This window comes from Schistocerca piceifrons, chromosome 2, assembly GCF_021461385.2.
Source record: "Schistocerca piceifrons isolate TAMUIC-IGC-003096 chromosome 2, iqSchPice1.1, whole genome shotgun sequence".
NCBI lineage: Eukaryota > Metazoa > Arthropoda > Insecta > Orthoptera > Acrididae > Schistocerca > Schistocerca piceifrons.
Genome location: NC_060139.1, coordinates 916,958,531 through 916,978,356, shown reverse-complemented (window position 1 = coordinate 916,978,356; position 19,826 = coordinate 916,958,531).

Sequence of the window (19,826 nt, the reverse complement as noted above, 5' to 3'; positions counted from 1 at the left end):
AATTTCCTCAAAAAAGATAAAATTAAAGAAAAAATAAAAGTAAAAAGTATAAAAAATCGCTTCAATGGTTTGTCGAGTTTATATAAAACATATTTCTTTTATTTTCGGACTTATTAGTAATAACACGAAACTCTTGGCTCTGATTGTGACGAAGAACGTTCTACTGTGTACAAAAAAAAAAAACAACAACAACAATACAGATTTTTTAGTGTTTGTGCATGTAAACTGTACTTACAGCAAAAGTAATTGCTTTGGTCACATAAGAGCGCACAAATTACGTGATCCAATAATTTTTATTAGTTAGCAAATGTGATTTATATTTTGTAACGAGACAGAGTACACAACTGCCTAACAGTGAACGATGTGCGTTTCTAATTATGTGCAATACAAACAAACAAACAAACAAAAAAACGAAGAGAAGTCGCCGGCTTCCAGTTTCTATCTGATACATACATTTATGTTTCTTTCCAGACCACTGCTACCAATACTATCGGTAATCCTACAAGTGACTGCGTCGTTTATGCATTGCGCCAATACGATTGAACCGTAGTTTTGGTAGAGCTGTAACTCTAACGATTAGCTGTCCGATTTGTAGATATTACGGCTCGACTAAGGCCAGAGATTTCCCAAAATGTGACGTGAGCTGCTCGAGAGGTTGGAGCCGTGCTCAAACACATGCTAGCTGTTGGTACTATGACTTGCTATCAGATAATGTAGTGCCATGTCAGAGAGAAGAGAACATGTGTACAGTAGGTTAACTCTTTGTTTTTGTTATTCAGTAAAGTTTTTGATCTGAATACAATATTGCTAATACTAATTGTAACAATCAGCCAAATCTAAGGTTTGGTGCCCAATTCCGGTATCGAATTATTATATTTTTATCTCTACATTTAGATTTGAGCACATATTTCTGCGGTTACAGCGATGCCGTCTTCTTCTAAGTACTCTCGGAGGCAAAAGTGTTTGTTAATATTTGTTAATAGTTAAAACTGAGGGTTCTTCATTAGAAAAAGAGAAGAAACGAGGTCCTCATCTAAGCCTTGAAGGCCTGGGAGGTGTCGACCGGCCGCCATGTCAGCCTCTGTCTTGCGGCGTACCGCGGACGCTGTGTGGAGGAGCATGTGGTCAGCACACTGCTCTTCTGAACGTTTTGCCGAATGTCCTGACCTTGGAGTCGGTACTTCACATTCATGTAGCTCCTCAGTTTGCATCACAAGGCTGAGTGCACCCAGTACCAGTCCTCTCACCAAGACAAAAAAAAAAAAAAAACCTTGGTAGTACCGGGAATCGAACTGGAGTCCTCCTCACGGCAGCCATCTTAGCTGACCACCTTGTTTTTTTATTTGTCTGTTTCTCCATCATTTTTAATTAGCATTTCTATGCGGATGTTGGGTGACAGCGTCTTAGTTCTACAGATGAGAACTACACTCAGATCGTTTTCATTGCAATGAGTGGCCACACCTCTGATCGAACACGCTAGGCTACCACACCACCTGCCACTCAGCAAAGTGAACGGACAACTTCATTAACAGTGTGGTCAGTATGTCCACTGCAGCGAACATCTGTTAGTGTCACTTCTTTGGCGTTTTCAGTGAGCCTTGAGGATGCAAATGCACGTAGTCCACCCCAGTGGACATTCCCTACTCGTGCAGTGCCCTGCGTGTGTTTGTACCCTCAAGACTGATTGAAAACTTCAAAGAAGCGTTATTAACATATGTTCACTGCAGTGGACATGTGCACTACAGGATTAATGGAAGCATTAAAATGTTCGCAGAATCTAGGCCACGTTTTTGCTACTTTCGCAAGTGGATGTGACTTATTACTGGTTGCTTTGAGGTTTACTTAAATAGACTGAAGTGCTGTAGGTGTTGTTCAAATAAAAGAAGTTTACCCCAATCGGTTAAACAGTACATACGGTTCTGGACCCACTAAAAAGGGCTCGCGCAAAGAAGCACAGTCATTTATTTGGTCTGAATCAAGACACATGTACATTTCTACAACAATGGTTAACTCGGCGAGAGAGTTTCTGAACATCAAAGCGCCGTTTACAGATCTGTTGCAATGCTTATGGACCCAAAGGTCAATATTACGCCTCAGTCCAACCAGATATTCTGCTCCGGCTCTAGTATTACAACAAAGCAGAAAACGCAGGAAGTACACGAAAGTAAGAGATTCTTCAGATAATTAGAAAAAGAAGATGGAATTTCCCTTCCCCTCTAATATTCAGTGTATTCTGACAACCAAATATTCAAAATGGGCACACATATTTGAATTAATAACAGTAGTGGTTGCAATTTATTCTTTTATTAACGCTGCGTTTCGCCTTCGTGGGAAATCTGTATATTATATTCAACATTGCTTGTTGAATTAGACATTCTATGGCGTCGGAATTATTGTAAATTTTGTTTTGTAGGGCCCGGCCACTAACTCATTCGCCCAGCCGGACAGCTTATCGTAAAATATCTTCCACTCCATTAGGCCATCTGGAATAATGAAGGTACCGATCAACTTCAAATTCAACAAGCAATGCTTAAGATAATCTGAAGATGCCCCAAGAAGGTGAAACACATCGTTAATAAAAGAATAAATTGCAATTACGACAGTTTCTTATTCAAATATTTTACATATGGTTGCTTTACCAGGCAGCCTAATCGAGTGGAAGCTATTTTACAGACATTTAATGATTTTTATTTCGGAAAGTAACTCAAAAATTTAAGTTCAGAACTTATATTATTGAACATTCCAATGTTTTTCTTTTTAATTTATTCTCTGTGTTAAACGAAACATTTTTCTTGAACACTTGTAATCTTAACTCTATCAGTAACTGTGTAATTTGCATCATGTCTTAAATTATTTATAATCCTTACAAATTAGCTATGAAAATCATGTGAACAACTTCAGGTACGATTATCATTAATATCATCCGTAATTTGAATTTTCATAGTGTAATGTGATAATAGTACGGAAGGGCAAATAAAAAAGTATGGTCTTAATCGTGTTATTCCCGTCCCTTGAACACATGTTTGAGTGCTATCTGCGAGGGAGGTCCTACATCTGACCCCATACTCGGTAAATTTGAATTTTTTTCGCTAAATGACAGTGTAGCAGATGCCTTCCTGAAGTCCAGGAACACGGCACCAACCTGGGTGTTGATGTCTACAGCGGTCTGGACCTGATGGAGCAGCGATGCTCAAAGCGTGCTCCTCGAAGCCCTGGGAATCCGCAAGCTCTCCGCCGAAATAATATCAACCGAAAGAACGCAGCACATCATGTCTTTTCACACACTGCGAAAAGCAACTCTAATAAATATCAGATCATACCAGTGTTTGATACTGGTCACTACACATACACGCAGTGGCCACGCTGATGCTTTCTCCCTCCCTCCCTCCCCCACCCTCCCCCCCGCCCTCTCTCTCTCTCTCTCTCTCTCTCTCTCTCTCTCTCTTTGTCTTTCTCTTTTGCTGTGCGCTGTCTCACCTACACATGCTGTAAACATCCCACTACGCTCTTCCCATCTCTGTCTCATCCACAAGCACTTCAGACTGCCTCGAACGATTTCGTAGCTTCGCTATCTATGATTCACCGTCTTGGGCTATACGAAACCGCGCCGTGTAGCACAAAGTAGAGTTACTACTCGAATTTTCGATTGCGGCGCACGATGCAATTTGGCGTGGAGAATCCGGACACCACATCCCGACTTTAGTACACTCTATTCCTGCATCTTATGGATTGCTGTTGTAAAATTCAGCATCTTGTGGCGATACTAGGCATATGCTATGTTTGTCGCATTGAAAAATGAAACTGTTGATTTTAAAAGGTAGACTGAAGCCTTGGCTTATTGGTGTTGCAACAAAATCTTGCATCGGAACTTCAAAGGTAGCTCGCCAGGAAGATGCGGCATCGACAAAGATTCCTGTTTAAGACTAATAGAATCAAGAAAGTGATGTAACGATTTCAAGCTCCATGATTTTAAGGAGAAAAAATATTTAAGTACTCACTAAAGGTGAAAAAAAGGAAGTATGACGAATCTAACATCAATCTCGGATTTATTGATTCTAACGGCTCACCGCTCTGCATTGTACGTAGAAAGCCACTTCTGAATAGTTCCACTGTACCTACTATGATGCCCCTACATTTAGAAACTATACATTCCGATTGCAAGGACAAGAAAGGAGAATTTTTGATACAAAAAAATAAAAGTTATTAAGAGGCCGAAACACTATGAAGTACTTGACCCAAACTGTGAGTGGAAACTCCATACAGGCATCGTATTTGGTCAGCTATCGCATTGCACAAGCGGAAGAAGTGCACACTATCAATGAATTTTAATAAAACCGTTTACGGCAGACATAACACAGTGTGCGTTTGATGAAAAATGTGCAAAGCACATTTCTACTGTGTCGCCTTTGAATGACAGTTTCGTATTGAATTAAGAATCTCACAGACTATATCACACAAGAACTAGTTAGTAATCTTCAAAACAACAAATTCGCCTCGCAAATGGTTGAGCCGACTGGTGTTGTTACACTTGCCATCTTGCTTATAATTGTACCATACCCATAACATGCATTCACTCGAAGACTTGCTTATGTGCGCATCGCTGCCAGCTGACACTACCGGAAATGTTATTTTTACGCGATTTTTTGAAACAAACCACCTCGATTGGAGCGATTGCATCAATGTTTGTGCAGATGGGACCAAATCAGTGACTCGTAAAATGGCAGCAGCAGTATCATTAATAAAAAGCAAAGCTCTAGACAGTAGTTCCAGCCATTGTATCCTGCACAGACAATCACTCGCGATAAAGATGATGCCACCAAATCCGAAACTGATTATTGATGGGGCAGTAAAAATAAGCAATTACGTTTAATCACACCCTTTTTAGTGCCGATTGTTTTCGTATTGTGTGAAATTATGGGATCAGATGTAAAACACAGCTGATACTCACCGAGGTTAGTTGTTTATCACGGGCTAATACCTCAACAGGGTTATTCGAACTAAGGGCTGGATTACAAGCTTTCATGACTGATATTTCTTTCAAATTAAAAGATCGTTTGAGCGATGTGACTTGGTTCCTCAGACTAAATTCATTGACTGATATATTTGGGAAAATTAATGAATAAAACCTATCCTTACAAGAAAAACAGACAACAGCTTTCAATACCAACAACAAAATAAACGTCTTAAAAATAGGTTTTTGGATTGTTTGTCTTGGCAAGACAACTAGATCGCTATTTAAATATCAATGTGTTCGCTGATGAGACAGCAGAATTAGCAAATAAAATATTTGTAGAATTGGTCCAATGTCTCACTGAGATGGACGCATCTTTTGAGACCTATTTTCCTGTAGAGCAGAATGCAAAACCTAAAATGAACTCATGGGTTCAGTACCCTACTGTACCGAATTTTCAAAAGCCAGAAAATACGTCAAACGAAACCTGTGAATCCTTTCTAGGAACGACATCAGATTAAACCTTGGAATCATTATTGAAAACAATGCCATTTGATGATTTTCGGTACACACTTCGTCATAAATATCCACAAGTTGTTACACAAGCTCTGCCTGTCCTCCTCTCGTTCTAATTAACATACTTATGTTACACGACGTTCTTAGCACAAGTAGTTACATAGAAAAAATACCACAAGACTGGATGCTGAACCTGATGTGTGTCTTCAACTCTCTTTATCAAACATGACACTGAACAGCTCGTCAAAATTAACTTAAAAAGAAAACAGTTTTATACTTCCTATTAAACCGAAACAGTTTTATCAATTTACAGTGCAGTCAATAGTGTTATCCTGTGTATTGTATTATTGTATGTGGTTTTTTATATTGCAGTAGAAGTCAATCGTGTAAAAAGCACTTATTTTTGTATGATTTTCATTAAGTGATTATAATTACGTAATGAACATGAAACTAAGTTTGGTTATTTTAGGGCTCCATAAAATATTTAGTAGTCCAAAACGGTTCCTCCGCCAAAACAGTTTGTAAACGGGAGGAACATTGGAGAAGAGAGTGAGTTGGCTTTCGCAAGATCTGTTTTCGGAAACCGTTTCCTTTTCCATAGAGATTTTCGTTCTCGAAACACACCAAAATGCGTTAGGATAAAACATGTTTCACAATTCTAAAACAGATTCACTTGAGCGATATAGGTCTATGATTACGTGCATCTGTCCCACGGCCCTTCTAGAAAACGGGAATGACTTGCACATTTTTCCAGTTGGTAGGTACCCTTCGTTGATCCTGCGACCTACGATAAATTGCCACTAGAAGGGGAGTAAGTTCTTCCGCATAATCTGTGTACAATCTTACGGGAATTTCATTTGGTTCACATGATTTTCCACTACTAAGCTATTGTAGTTGCCTTTCTATTCCACTATCACTTATCCCAATAACTGCGATTTTGGGGTACGTGCTTTGATTGATACGACTTCCACTGTGCAACAGTTCCAGAAGCCGAATTACCGAATTCAGTATTTCGGGTTTCTCTCCTTCACTTTCCTTTTCTGTGACAGTATGGTCACTGAGAGACTGAACAGATGATTTAGATCTCCTTACTGATCTTATATAAGACTAAAACATTTTAGGGTTTCTAGTGAGATCGGATGGCGCAATTTTACTTTCAAATTCGTTGAATACTTCTCTTATTGCCAGCCTTTCGTTCATTTCACTACGGCAAGTTTCTGTCAGTCAGCTAGGGTTTGACTTTGCTTAAATCTGTGATAAAGCTCTCTTTGCTCTCGAAAGAACTTAATGTGACGCGGCTACTAAGGCCAGGGGGTCTTTTTCACCCCTTTAAAACTTTTCTCGGTAAATACCTGTCTAAGGTATATTTAACATTACCTGTCAAATTTTTGTATTTCTCTCTAGTTCGGTTTTAGGAAACCAAATGAAGACCCGTTTTGCAACACCGTACCTGGCGGGCCGCTTGAATTTGGGAGTACAAAAGCTTGATTGGCTAATGTAAGTGCTAATTAAATCGGAGCTTTTTCGATAACAGTTATCTCTCAGCACAACATAGCCTGCAACATCCTTACTAGCTTTTCGGAATGTTTGTGACTAACCTGTATGACGTTCAGCAGCCCTCTGAGTCTTTTCCTTTCGTCCTTTGTTGACCTGGAGCGCATAAAAATGGTGACACACCAGGAGAAGTCACAGTATATTAGCAGGTATTTAGAATCAAAATCTGTGATAACGGAACTACAGAATTATCGCCTTATTGATCTTATACAAAAATTGGCGGGCACAACCGGCAAAAATTAGAGTAGTGATGTGGTTCAGAAACTTTAAAGAGACAGGCTGTGTCAAAGACCTTGCTCGACGTGCATCTTCCCTGTGTTTCAAGTAGGACCACGCCTAGACAGAGTCCAAGCTACATTTCAAAGCAGCCACCCGTGGTCAATTCGCCTTGAATCACTGGAACTGCTGGAAGCATGATCAACTGTCTATAAAGTGTCACATACGCCGTTACGCCTATTAGCGTACAAAGTGCAAATGGTGTCAATATTGCAGTGAACGATAGTCGCCTGCGGTATGCATCTGCGTGTTCCTTTCAGGCTTCCATGGATGCTGACGACTACCTAAAACGTGTTTGTTTGCAGATGAAGCGACGTTCCATGTTTCTGGGTATGTGACTCGTAATAACATCAGGATTTCGGGTTCCGAAAACCCACACAACACACGAACACGTCCTTGATAGCCCGAAGTTTAATGTTTGGTGTGGCCTAGTGAAAGATAGGGTGATAGGCTCGTTTTTTTAGGAGTGAAAACCATGATCGGGAAGTGTTTACGGGTTTGTCAGGACAGCATGATGGTACAACCGCACATAGTAGTCTGAACGTGCAGAACGTGCTGAATGACACGACTCCTGGGAGGTTGCCCATCGCATTCCCCCCCCCCCCCCTCCCCTACCCCTTCCACTCTACCGATGTCACGCCATTAGACACACTTCCAGTCACAGTCATAGAAATTGCTGCCTTTCATGCACGAATCAATGTAGCAATAAGAAATGGTGCCACACACATGTGCAAAACTAGAATATCGCCTTGATTTAGTATGAGCGACGGATGATGCACACACTGAAATTCTAGTATAACAGTTAAAAAGATTTGAGAGCTGCCCAACGTTTCACTAGAAACCTACATGCTCTATCTCTAATAGTTTCCGAGTATTGTTTTTTTAAATGGTAGTGGGACGGGACAGCGTAACACTGAGAATAACAACATAGCTGTGTGCTTTTGTAGCGCAGAATGATCTGCAGCATTCTAAAAGAAAGTAATTGATTTTGTTACTTACTTATAAGTAGTAACTTCAATGGACACACAAATGCAGGATGGAGCAATAAAAGTGGCCCGCTCACGTTCAAACCATTTGTGGCAGCATTAACGAGGAGAAAGAGACTTACAGTTACTTCCAATAGCTTGTTTAATCGACAGTCAACAGCTGGTACAAGTTTTTTAAAAAAATGCATAACGCTGTGCTGTCTGTAACAAAGCTTTTTTTTTTTTATTTTGCTACCGGTTTTGCTTATGAACCATCGCCAACGACAGGAAAATTATCGCAGATATATTACATGTCATACATGCTTTAACGTAAGTTACCACAGAAAACCATAACTGCAAGGAAAAAATACAAATTGTGACAATATTAAAATATGATGGCACATATTTGCCATTTGCCACATTGTGAATGTGACCACCGCCTACGTCTCATCATACTTTAATCTTGTCAATTTATGATTTTTCTTGGCAGTTAAGGTTTTCTGTGGTAATTTGACATGTGATATATCTGCGGTAATTTTCCTGCCGTCGACGATGGTTCAGAAGCGAAAACGGTAGCAAAATAATGATAATGATGATAATAATAAATTATTGCAGAGAGCATAGTGTTATGCATCTTGAAACGTCCTCTTAGAAAAATTGACAATGACTGTGCTACTAAACTTCTACATTATTTAATACAAAGACAGCTGAGTAAAACTGAACGTACTCACACAGTTCTCTCTTTACTTATTCTGATCATCACTAAACTGACACACAGTATTTTTTTAGCCGAACGCAATCTGACTTTCAATAGTCCCTACAAAAGAATGGCCCTGACTAACAATAACCTATACCTTTCATGAATCACTTACCTCACAAAAATCTTCGTTAGTCGAACTACTGCAATATAGCGAGCGCCAATACTGCCAGCTAAATAAAAGTCTCTAATTACTGAAGGCACTAACTACTGATAGGCATAGTTAGCAAATGAAAGATTCTGATAGAGAACAAACAATGTATTTACCTAAATAGTGTTCAAAATTCATCATATATATATATATATATATATATATATATATATATATATATATATATATATATATATCCTTTTTCTGGCGGACACACGCCCAGATCGTTCGCTTCGCTTCTCAAAACTCTCGCATCTCTCTCTCCACATCCACCACTGCCGGCGGCTCACCTCCAACTGCACAACGCTACGCGTTGTTCTGTTCAAATCCAACTGCCCAACACTACAATAGCGAATATTCCAACAATGCCAACCAGCCACAGACTGCAAACAGCACAGTCAGTGATTCTCATACAAAGCGCTACGTGGCGTTACCAACATAAAAACCCCTACTTACAATCTTTAAAAATACTTCCAACAGGATGGAGCAACTGCCCATACAGCCAGCCGAATCTTGGGAGAAATTTGCATAATCTTCATGCCTGATAGAGTTATTAGCAGAGGTTAGTTTGATCGTGGACATAGCTGGCCATTCAGATCACCAGCTCTGTCAGTGTGCGATTACTTTGCGTGGGGAGCCATCAAGTCTAAGGTGTGTACAACAACCCTCTTAGCCTTCAAGAATTGCAGCAGAACATTTCGGCTAAGACTGTAGCAATTCCAGTGGTCCACCTTCGATCCGCCTTCAGCAAGTTGCTGACCAGGGCTCAGTAGTGCCAAGAGATGACTGGTGATCACTTTCAGCATCTGCTATAGTCGGGTTAATACTGTATTTCCTTTTCTCTGCTGTGTTTCCTTGTACCCTGGAACTCTGCTCTCCGGGCCACTTTTATTTGCCCTAGCCTGTCTAAGCATCTGTTAGACAATGATCATGTCTTATTCAAATGGCTCTGAGCACTATGGGACTTAACATCTGAGGTCATCAGTCCCCTAGAACTTCGAACTTCTTAAACCTAACTAACCTAAGGACATCACACACATCGATGCCCGAGGCAGGATTCTAACCTGCGACCGTGGCAGTCGCGATCATGTCTTCTGTTGTCGGCTGTAGTAATTAATGTATTGAACATGGAGCGCCGGCTACCTGGCGACAGTATACAAAATTAAAATACCTCCAGTTTTAATAGTAACTATGCAGAGAATAATGTGTAAAATAAAAGATTATAATGCAAGTAAAATACAGTATATAATACACGGTCCAGTAATATGAATGCGACCACCGCCTACGTTCGAAGTAAACGAGTAACAACCACTCACAGACGGCAGGTAGCTGCACTAGCAGTGGGGGTGGAGGGGAGGGGTGGTGGCGGGGATTGTATGTAAAGGGTGTCGGCGGACGAAGGAAACAATGCAGTCGTTGTCCTAATGCGGAAACGGAGGGACTTACCTGATCTCGAAAAGGGCATGATCGTTCACTATCGGGCCAAGGGTGGAACCACTTCAGAAACGGCTAAGTTCGTAAACTGTTCGCGCGTCACCGTGATTACAGTATACCGTACATGACGAAATGGCGCCATCCGAAACCGGCTCCGAGGCAAATGTCGTGTACCACTGCCCACATACGACAGAAGTGATCGACGTGCTAGTATCGGGCAATTGACCGCCCAGATGAACCAGAGGGCTACCAACAGTGTCTCCTCAATGAAGTTCAGCCAACGCCGCTGCCTATGGGCCTCCGCACCAAGAGCCTGGTCATGCACCCATGCTGACTGCGGTTCATCGGCGACAAAGGCTGGAATTCACTCTCTAATACAGCAACTAGAGTGGCGACAAGTCGCTTTTCCAGATGAATCACGTTTTGTTCTCCATCGGACGGATGATCATTCGCCTATACGGCGTGAAACATCCCAAAACAACATCCTGCAACAATCATCGAAAAGGTCCAGGCCAGAGGAGGGAGTGTTATGGTCTGGGGAATGTTTCCGTGGCATTCCCTGGGAGATGTCGTCATTCTGAAAGGCAAAATACCCCAAAGTAAGTATGCATCTATGTTTGGGTACTATGGCCACCCTGCATGCAGTTTGTTTTTTCTCGGCACATGGCATGTACCAGTAGGACAATGCAACGTGTCACACAGCTCGCATGTGTACGTGCGTGGTTCGAATACCACCAGGTTCAGTTTACCGTACGCCCCTGGCCACCAATCTTCCCGAATTAAAACCCAATTGAGATCCCGTGGGACCACCTCGATCGGGCTGTTCATATCATGGATCCTCAACCGAGAAAGCTAATGCAGATGGCAACGGTACTGCAGTCGTCACGGCTCCACAGCCCTGTAGGTACCTTCCATAACCTCACTGACTCTGTTCCTGCACGTCTCACTGCTGCAAAAGGTGGTTATTCTGGCATCTGATTCGTGGTCACATTAATATGAGTCATCAGTGTGTTAGTCGAAGGAAAAGAAATGTAACCAGCAGTTGAGATGGGAATGAGAAAGGACTGTAAGCTATCACCGATTTTATTCAATCTGAACAATGGACAAGCAATTAAAAAAGCCAAGGAGAAATGGGGAAAGGGAATTAAATTTTTGGGAGGTTTACCGGTGCCATTATAATTCTGTTGAAGACAGCAAAGAATTGGACAAACTAATAAGGGGCAGGCAGGCACTGCCAGGTTTTCGAATTGCATGAGGAATGTTGTCAGTTATTTTTAAATATTTCTAAATTTTTTGCAACAAAATTAAATATTATCGTGAAGACTCACCTATCTGTTGTTTGGGAGCGAATGTAGTGATGTGTGGAGCGAGTCGCGTGGCAAATGACAGACGCTTGTGCTGCACAGCCTGTAAACATCGCTGTTTGCTTGTCAAGGAGAAACGAAGGTGAAAAGAATAGCATTGTAAAAGACTGTTTTCAAAACAGACTATCAGCTGACATATACTGAGCAAAGTAAATACAATTTGTGCTGTTCTAACGACATGTTCGGTCTTCACATGCATAGCACTAAGTATCTACGGGCAAACGTCTTATCTAGCGTAACCGTAATGAACTGTACACAGAAACCTTTCTCGTCAACCGGTCTATCCATTGACGAAACCCATCTCAAAATCCCTACAGATTTTCTGAGATTAGTTTACGGATGAAGATAGAGAAACATGGTGGGGGACTTTAGTTTATTAGGGTTCAGACCGTTTACCCTAAATATTTACAACTGAAAGTTGAGGATCTAACCGACAATTTAACATCAAAAAGCACTATCAAAATTACAGACCCACTTTCATTAAAATAAATTTAAACAGATAATTTTCACACTGCCCAATCACATTAATGCGACCACCTGCGAAATCCTGAATATACTTACACCTTTCGTAGCACGGGCCGCTGCGTGACGTGCACGAAGAGAGTCACTGAGATTCTACTGCCGTGGCCAGCTGCGCTAGGTTTCTCCGTGGAGAATCCATGAAGCGAACGGCCCAATCGAGGTGCTCCCGCAGATTCTCGATTGGGCTTAAATCCGCGGAGTTTGGTAGCCAGGGAAGTGCGTATAACTGTTCCTGGTGCTCTTCGAAACATGCGCGTACACTGCTAGCTGTGTGACGCGTTGCGTTATGCTCCCGGTAGATGCCATCGCGCAGAGGGGAAAAAAGCTAGTATGTTGACAGGTTTCCCTGGTTTTCAGAGGTATGTTTAATGTGGCTCTCTTCTAACTGTTTGTAAGTTTGTACGTTGTAAATATTCAAATATTTATTAGTTGACTAAACTACCTTTATGTTTTAATATGTATTAACACTTTGCCGTCCGCACGTCTCGTACAACTTTATTCGCTTGGCGCCGGCAGCGCTAATTCCAATTACTTGGCTTGTCGCCGGCCGCTTGTCACACTTCCGTCGATGAAAAGCTTGAAACACATTGACTTTTGCGCGCTGTAATTCTTCCGAAAATCCTCTATTTTACCGTATCGTTCCACAAACTCGAATTTTCTTTTCAAATAACTTCTCTGCAAGTTCTACACTATTATAATAATTATCCATGCAGAGGTGATGCCTCTTTCCATAAGAAGGTGTCAATAGTTCCATCATTGTTTTTGCTATAGGTTGTCCAGCGCCGGAATGTATCTTGAATGAGGAAATGTATCTCATACTCGAATCACACATCATCCGAATGAGTATGCCATATTTGGTAATTTTCGATGGATTGTAAACTTTAAAATTTAACTGTCCACGCCACGGTTTCATTCCTTCATCAATTTAGATGTTTTGACTTAGATTAAACGTTTCTTCAAAATCTTTGGAAAAATAATCAATTACGAATTGCACTTTGAAAAGCCAGTCGGCATTATTCGGCATTATCCGGTTTATTATTGTTGTCGGAAAAATGTAAAAATGATAATATTTATCTGAATCGGTTGCGGGACATCGTTTTGCGAAATATCGGTGTATCTGTCAACGGATTCGTTGACCAGTAATAATCGATCCTTGCTTTTTTTACAATTCCCATAAGGATAACAAGCCGAAACCATTTTCTTTCGGGTCCCGTAACGTCGACAAATTTGTCATATTTTTTTATCCAGTTTCCTTCTATTGCAATTTTGACTGTAATACTTGTTGGTTTCGTTGCTAATATATTCAAATAGATCGTTCCAAATATATAATTCTACGATATCCACGACGCTCTGTGTATCTTTGGGGCACCAAAGATACACCGGAGATCCTTCAAATTTATTATCGGTTCTTAGTAAATCATAGTCTGTCTTCTTCTTCTGATTCATCGGAATCAGTTGGCAACCGCAGCGTTCTCCGAATTTTTCTTTGACGTATTTCACTATCTTCCGACGATTCTGCTTCACTTCCATGTTTTTGATATCCAGTGTCTTCTTCCCAATCGGCCAAGTCGTTCGCAACGTCAGACAAGACGTCCGCGCACTCATCGTAAATAACCGTATGGTCTCTTTCGTCTGCCATGATGAAAGCGTACAAGTACTTATAAAAACCAAAAACTTGTTGACATGTGTAACTTATTGTTACCTAAACAAAACACCAACAGAATGAAAAAGATACCAAAGTGCTGTCACCGGCCACTGCGCGAGACTATGCTCACGTCACCACTGTGGTGTCGCCGGTCAGCAAAGTGTTAATATCATTTGTGCGTTACTCTTTGTCGAATCACTATAAGATAACTGATCGCCCCCCTACCCTTTTTAGCCGCTGGTACAACATTTTCAGTTAGACCACAGACCATGAAGCGAGTTTGTAAACTGACCATCGTTTTATTGTATATTTTATCGCCATGTGACAGTTCCACTGGGTCACTTATTTTTGCTGTAGGAAACTATTTCTGCCCACTCTTTAAATACTGATAACATTATGCTTTACGCTGTTACATATATTTCTTAATCGATACATCGTCGGCCACATATCAAGCAGCTAGTAGAAGTGATTACTGCTTCATTGTATACTGTGTTTCTTACGTGTCATTCCTTTGCTATAGGAAACTAACTTTGTCACTTTTTCTGAATATATCTTCATGTTTGTCATTTGTTACGTAATTTTTTTATGTTCATATGTCATCTGGCAGTGTAATGTATTACTATAGCTATTGAGACATAATATTTGTGTGGTGTCTGTTCTATTGAACATGTCCGGTGCAGCAGACACCAAAAAATACAGAGTGTTCATTTTAACTGAAGACACTGAAATATTTCGAAAACTACACATCGGATCACAAAAGTTGTAGATGCAATTGGTTTGTCTCGGAGGGCACATCCAACGATACCACACTCGACCCGTCACCCCACCCGTACATGGGTGGGAACCATCTCCTTTTATTGCAGATTACTATTCTAGGGCAAAATCTAAATACAATTTCCCTGAAACAATTTAGTTTCGCCCTAAATGGCGCTGTAATCAGAAGAACAGAAATGAGTACACAATCGTAATTTACGATATATTACTCAATGGTTCTCGAATATCCACTGACACGTGGGACCGCACCTCTGCGAGTGTGAGACAGGCCAGTATTTCATAACTCCTAACTGGAAACGCCCTTCGCAGCGTTGTATTCCTCCGACATTCCGAACTGGGGACTACTCGACGCACCCCAGTGGCCGTGTAGTGAACTACGACGTACCATAACTGCAACCGGAGCTCACAAACCGTACAGACGAAAAACAGATAGCGGCTCTAAACATTACGATACTTGAGCAGTATTTATTGCCTGCACACCTACCTATCATTTGGAGAACAGACGTGTAAGTGAGCGATGAGTGTTGCAAACACAGAAGAAAAAATTGAAAAGACACTGATTTACGGAGAATGTAGGAGAAATGTTGAGGCTGATATTGCCTAGTTCGATTTTTTACAAGGTTATGAACGCCGTACAGACCGACGAAAGGAAACGAAGCAAACGTCTTACAGGAGAAGCTAGTGAAATAACTGTACTAGCGGCAGTGCACCACAACCCACGGATAAGCGCCCTGGAACTACACCGCGATTCCGATATATCCGTATTGTCACGATACTGCATCGTCACAAGTTTCAGCCACACAACGTGTCACTGCTTCAAGAACTTCATAGCGCCGATTTCCATAACCGTGCAGTGTTTCGTGAATCGGCACGTCAACAAATGCAAACGACCCCCACGTTCTTCGCGGAGATACTATTCTTCGTTGAGTCTACATTCATAAACCATGGTAGCGTTAACCGGTAGACATGCATTATTGGAGTGTAGACAATCCCCACTGGTTACAGCAAGTTGACCATCAATGCCCTTGGTCGGTTAATGTATGGCTTGTCATCATGGGGAACAAACTCATTGGTTCGTATTTTATCCACGACACGCTGAATGGACGCAAATATCGAACGTTGTCGGAACAGGAACTACCGGTACTACTGCAGGATGTTGCCCTGGATGTTCGATAACGTATGTGGTTTCAGCACGACTGTTGCCCAGCGCATTACGCAATTGAAGCACCGGAGGTGTTAGATCGTGCTTACACTGGTCGGTGGAGCGGCAGAGGGCCTACTAATTGGTCCGCTACGTCGGCGGATTTGGCGTCGCTGGATTTCTTTCAGTGGGGATATTTAAAAGATAAGGTGTACCAGCAAGTGCCAACAGGCCGTGAAGACATGGTCGACTGCATCAGAAACTCATTTGTTGACACTCCCGCAGATATGCTTATCTCCTGTGTACGGTCATTTGAAATGCGTATCACTAAGTGTGTTGGAGTTGGCGGTACTATGTTTGAACACTTACTCTGACTGGAAAAGTGGAGCAGCGTTCGCCGTGAGCCACGGTCAGTGGCGCGTCCAGTAGTTTCCTGTTCGGAATGTCGGAGGTTGGTTGGTGGATTCGTGGGGAGGGGACCAAACAGCGAGGTCATAGGTCCCATCGGATTGGGGAAGTAAGTCGGCCGTGCCCTTTCAAAGGAATCACCCCAGCATTTGCCTCAAGCGATTTAGAGATATAATAGAAAACCTAAATCAGAATGGCTAGAGGCGGATTTGAACCGTCGTCCTCCAGAATGAGAGTCCAGTGTGCTAACCCTGCGCCACCTCGCTCGGTTATGTCGGAGGAATACAACGTTGCGAATGAGATTTGCAATTAGAAGTTACGAAATACTGGCCTGTCCTACCCTCGTAGCATGGAGATGGCGTCCCACGTGCCATTGGACATTCAAAGGCGACTGAGCAGCATGTCGTAACTTTACGATTTTGTACCCATTTCTATTCCTCCAGTTACAACGCTATCTATGGCGAAACGAATAAAATGATTCAGACGAAACGTATGCAGATTTTGCTGTAGAATTGTAATCTTCAATAAAAAAAAAAAACGTGAGTTCCCATAGAACATTTCACGCATGGTGTGGGGTGGGGGGTCGAATGTGATATCACTGGATGTCCTGTTCCGGGAGAAACAAATTAGGAATTACTACTTTTTGTGACCCGATGCGTAGTTTTCGAGATATTTCAATGCCTTCGGTTAAAATGAATACCCTGTATATAGTATATCTGGAGGCATGACTGTCTCGAACTTCAGTGCGGATGCAAAATAGGGCCGTGCCTCTTGCCGGAATACAGGGCTCGCTGCGAGCAAGTAGGTGAACGGACAGTGGAAGCTACTGGCGTGTGAAAAGTTGAGAGTTTGAGTTGTACGGTAAACGTGTCCGGATGTCCGAGGCAGTAAAGGCAACTGTTCGTTTTACGCAAGAGATCCTGGTTCGATTCCCACTGAAGCACAAATTTTCAACTCCCACCATGGAATTGTTTCGATGCCAGATTGCTATTGGAGTCGGTCCCTCTTTCAAAATGTATTAAGATTTTAGGGTGGTCCATCTGAAGTTTCGGATGAGATTATCTCTAAAACTATACATCGGATAAAAATAGTGGATAAGACGAGTTCGTAAGCTCAAAGGGGGACATCAAATGATACTACACTTGACCACCAGCCCCCACCCCCTTGTGCGGGGCGGGGGGCAACTTATAAATCTTAAATTGAAACACCTATTTATCATTGAAGATTCGGATTCTCCATAAAAAAGTAATCTAGTTGTGTCTGAAACATTTTTTAAACCATTGACAGATGGCGCTGAAATCGAGAAAAATGTAAAATTGGGGAAGAACTCTGATTTATTTAGAATTATCCGAGAAGGACGCATCAAATCGATGAAAAATTTGCACCAATTCTTTCGTTACGCCAAATTAAGCTATTTTTGTACAAAATGTACTGTATCCTACTTTTAGCGTTACCCAGGAACAACGACATGGACGTAGTCGAATGATGTTCCCATGGGGTGTTTCATTAGTGTGAGTCCCCTTGCCTCTCACAATTTGGGGTGCTTAATTAATAAAATTATCCACGTAGAATTTGTTCAAAATTTTCCCCATTTGTTTCAATGCATAAATTCAATCGTCTGCGGAAGATGTCCACAGTTTTGAGCAGCACATCCCGTGGTATGGCTGCACACGCTCTTCGAATGCGCTGCCCCATATCGTTTCTGGTTGTGGCCTGTCTTTAAATAACCCGACAAGAAAAAATCAGGAGATGTTACGTCTGGTGAACGTGGCGGCCACGGCATTGGTCCATCGCGTCCTACCCACCGACCAGGGAACCGTAAATTTAAAACGTTCCGCATATTTTTAGCGTAATGGGGAGCTGCTCCGTCCTGTTCGAACCACATTCGTTGCCTAGTTTCTGTATCAACATCTTCCATTAGCTCCAACAAATCATCGTGGAGAAGTTGTAAATAAGATTCCCCAGTAACATCTCGGTAAAAAAAAGGTCCTATCAAGCAACCGCTTAAAATTCCACATCAGACCATTAACGACCATTTGTGTTGATTGTCAACGGGTCTGTGCCAGTGTGGATTGACAGGGGACCAATAATGACAATCATGAAGATTTAATTCGCCATTGTTTTTGAATGTGGCTTCATCAGTGAACATAACGTATCTTTTATGTCCAAGGCCCATTGGCAGAAATGCACACGTATTTGCATATCTTTCGGCGTTAATGCCTGTGTCAGAGTGATATGATATGATATGTATGACACTTATGTGGCTTCAAAATCCTCAAAACAGTTGATTTCGGTGTTCCAGTTTGTCTCTGAATCGCACGACTATTGATTTCGGGATCCAGTTGAACACAGGCGAGAACAATAAGGGTACGAGCGTCATTTTCACTGTATTCGCGATGACGAGGTGGACGGTGCATGTATCCATTTCGAGCTCGTTGAGTGCAATTTCGAATAATGTTTTCACTTGGATGTCGTCTTTTTGGGAAACGATCAGCATAGAATATCGCAGCTGCAACATAATTGTTATGGCACTCACCTAAAATTAACATCATATCAACAATCTCTGCAGGAGAATAGTGAGCCATGTTTCGCTAAAGAATAATTTACTTTCGTCAGCTGATGTTTACGGTTCACAATCCGAAAGTGAAGTGACGTCTGATCGCATTTCACCGACCTTTATACTGAGCCATAATTCGCAGTTTGGCCACAGTAACGCCACAGCCGTGTGAGTAATGCAATTGTGAAGTGTTCCATAACGAGATTTTAATACCATTCCGCCTCCCTCCATCAAAAACTGTGGCGGGTAGGATACATTTTGTAAAAAAATAGCTTAATTTGGCGTAAGAATTGGTGCACATTTTGTATTGATTCGATGCGTCCTTCTCGGATAATTCTAAATAAATCGAAGTTTTTCCCCAATTTTAATTTTTTCACGATTTCAGCGCCATCTGTCAATGGTTTAAAAAATGTTTCAGACAAAACTTAATTACTTTTTTATGCAGAATCCGAATCTGCAATAAAATGGGTGTTTGAATTTAAGATTTAAAAGTTGTCCCCTGCCCCACCCTAGGGGGCGGGGGCTGGAGGTCAAATGTAGTATCATTTGATGTCCCCTTTGAGCTTACAAACTTGTCTTACCACTATTTTTACCCGATGTATAGTTTTCGAGATAATCTTATGCGAAACTTCAGATGGACCACCCTGTATTTAGTCACCTGCTTCTGATATCTTATGCTTATATACCATCTGTCAAAGCTACATTTTTAATTATGTTACGTTCAAAATGCAATACAGAATTCCTTTCTCCTTTCCCTTAATTTCACTCCAGTCTGCAGACGCGTTTGCTGCTTTCTTATCCTCTTCGTACT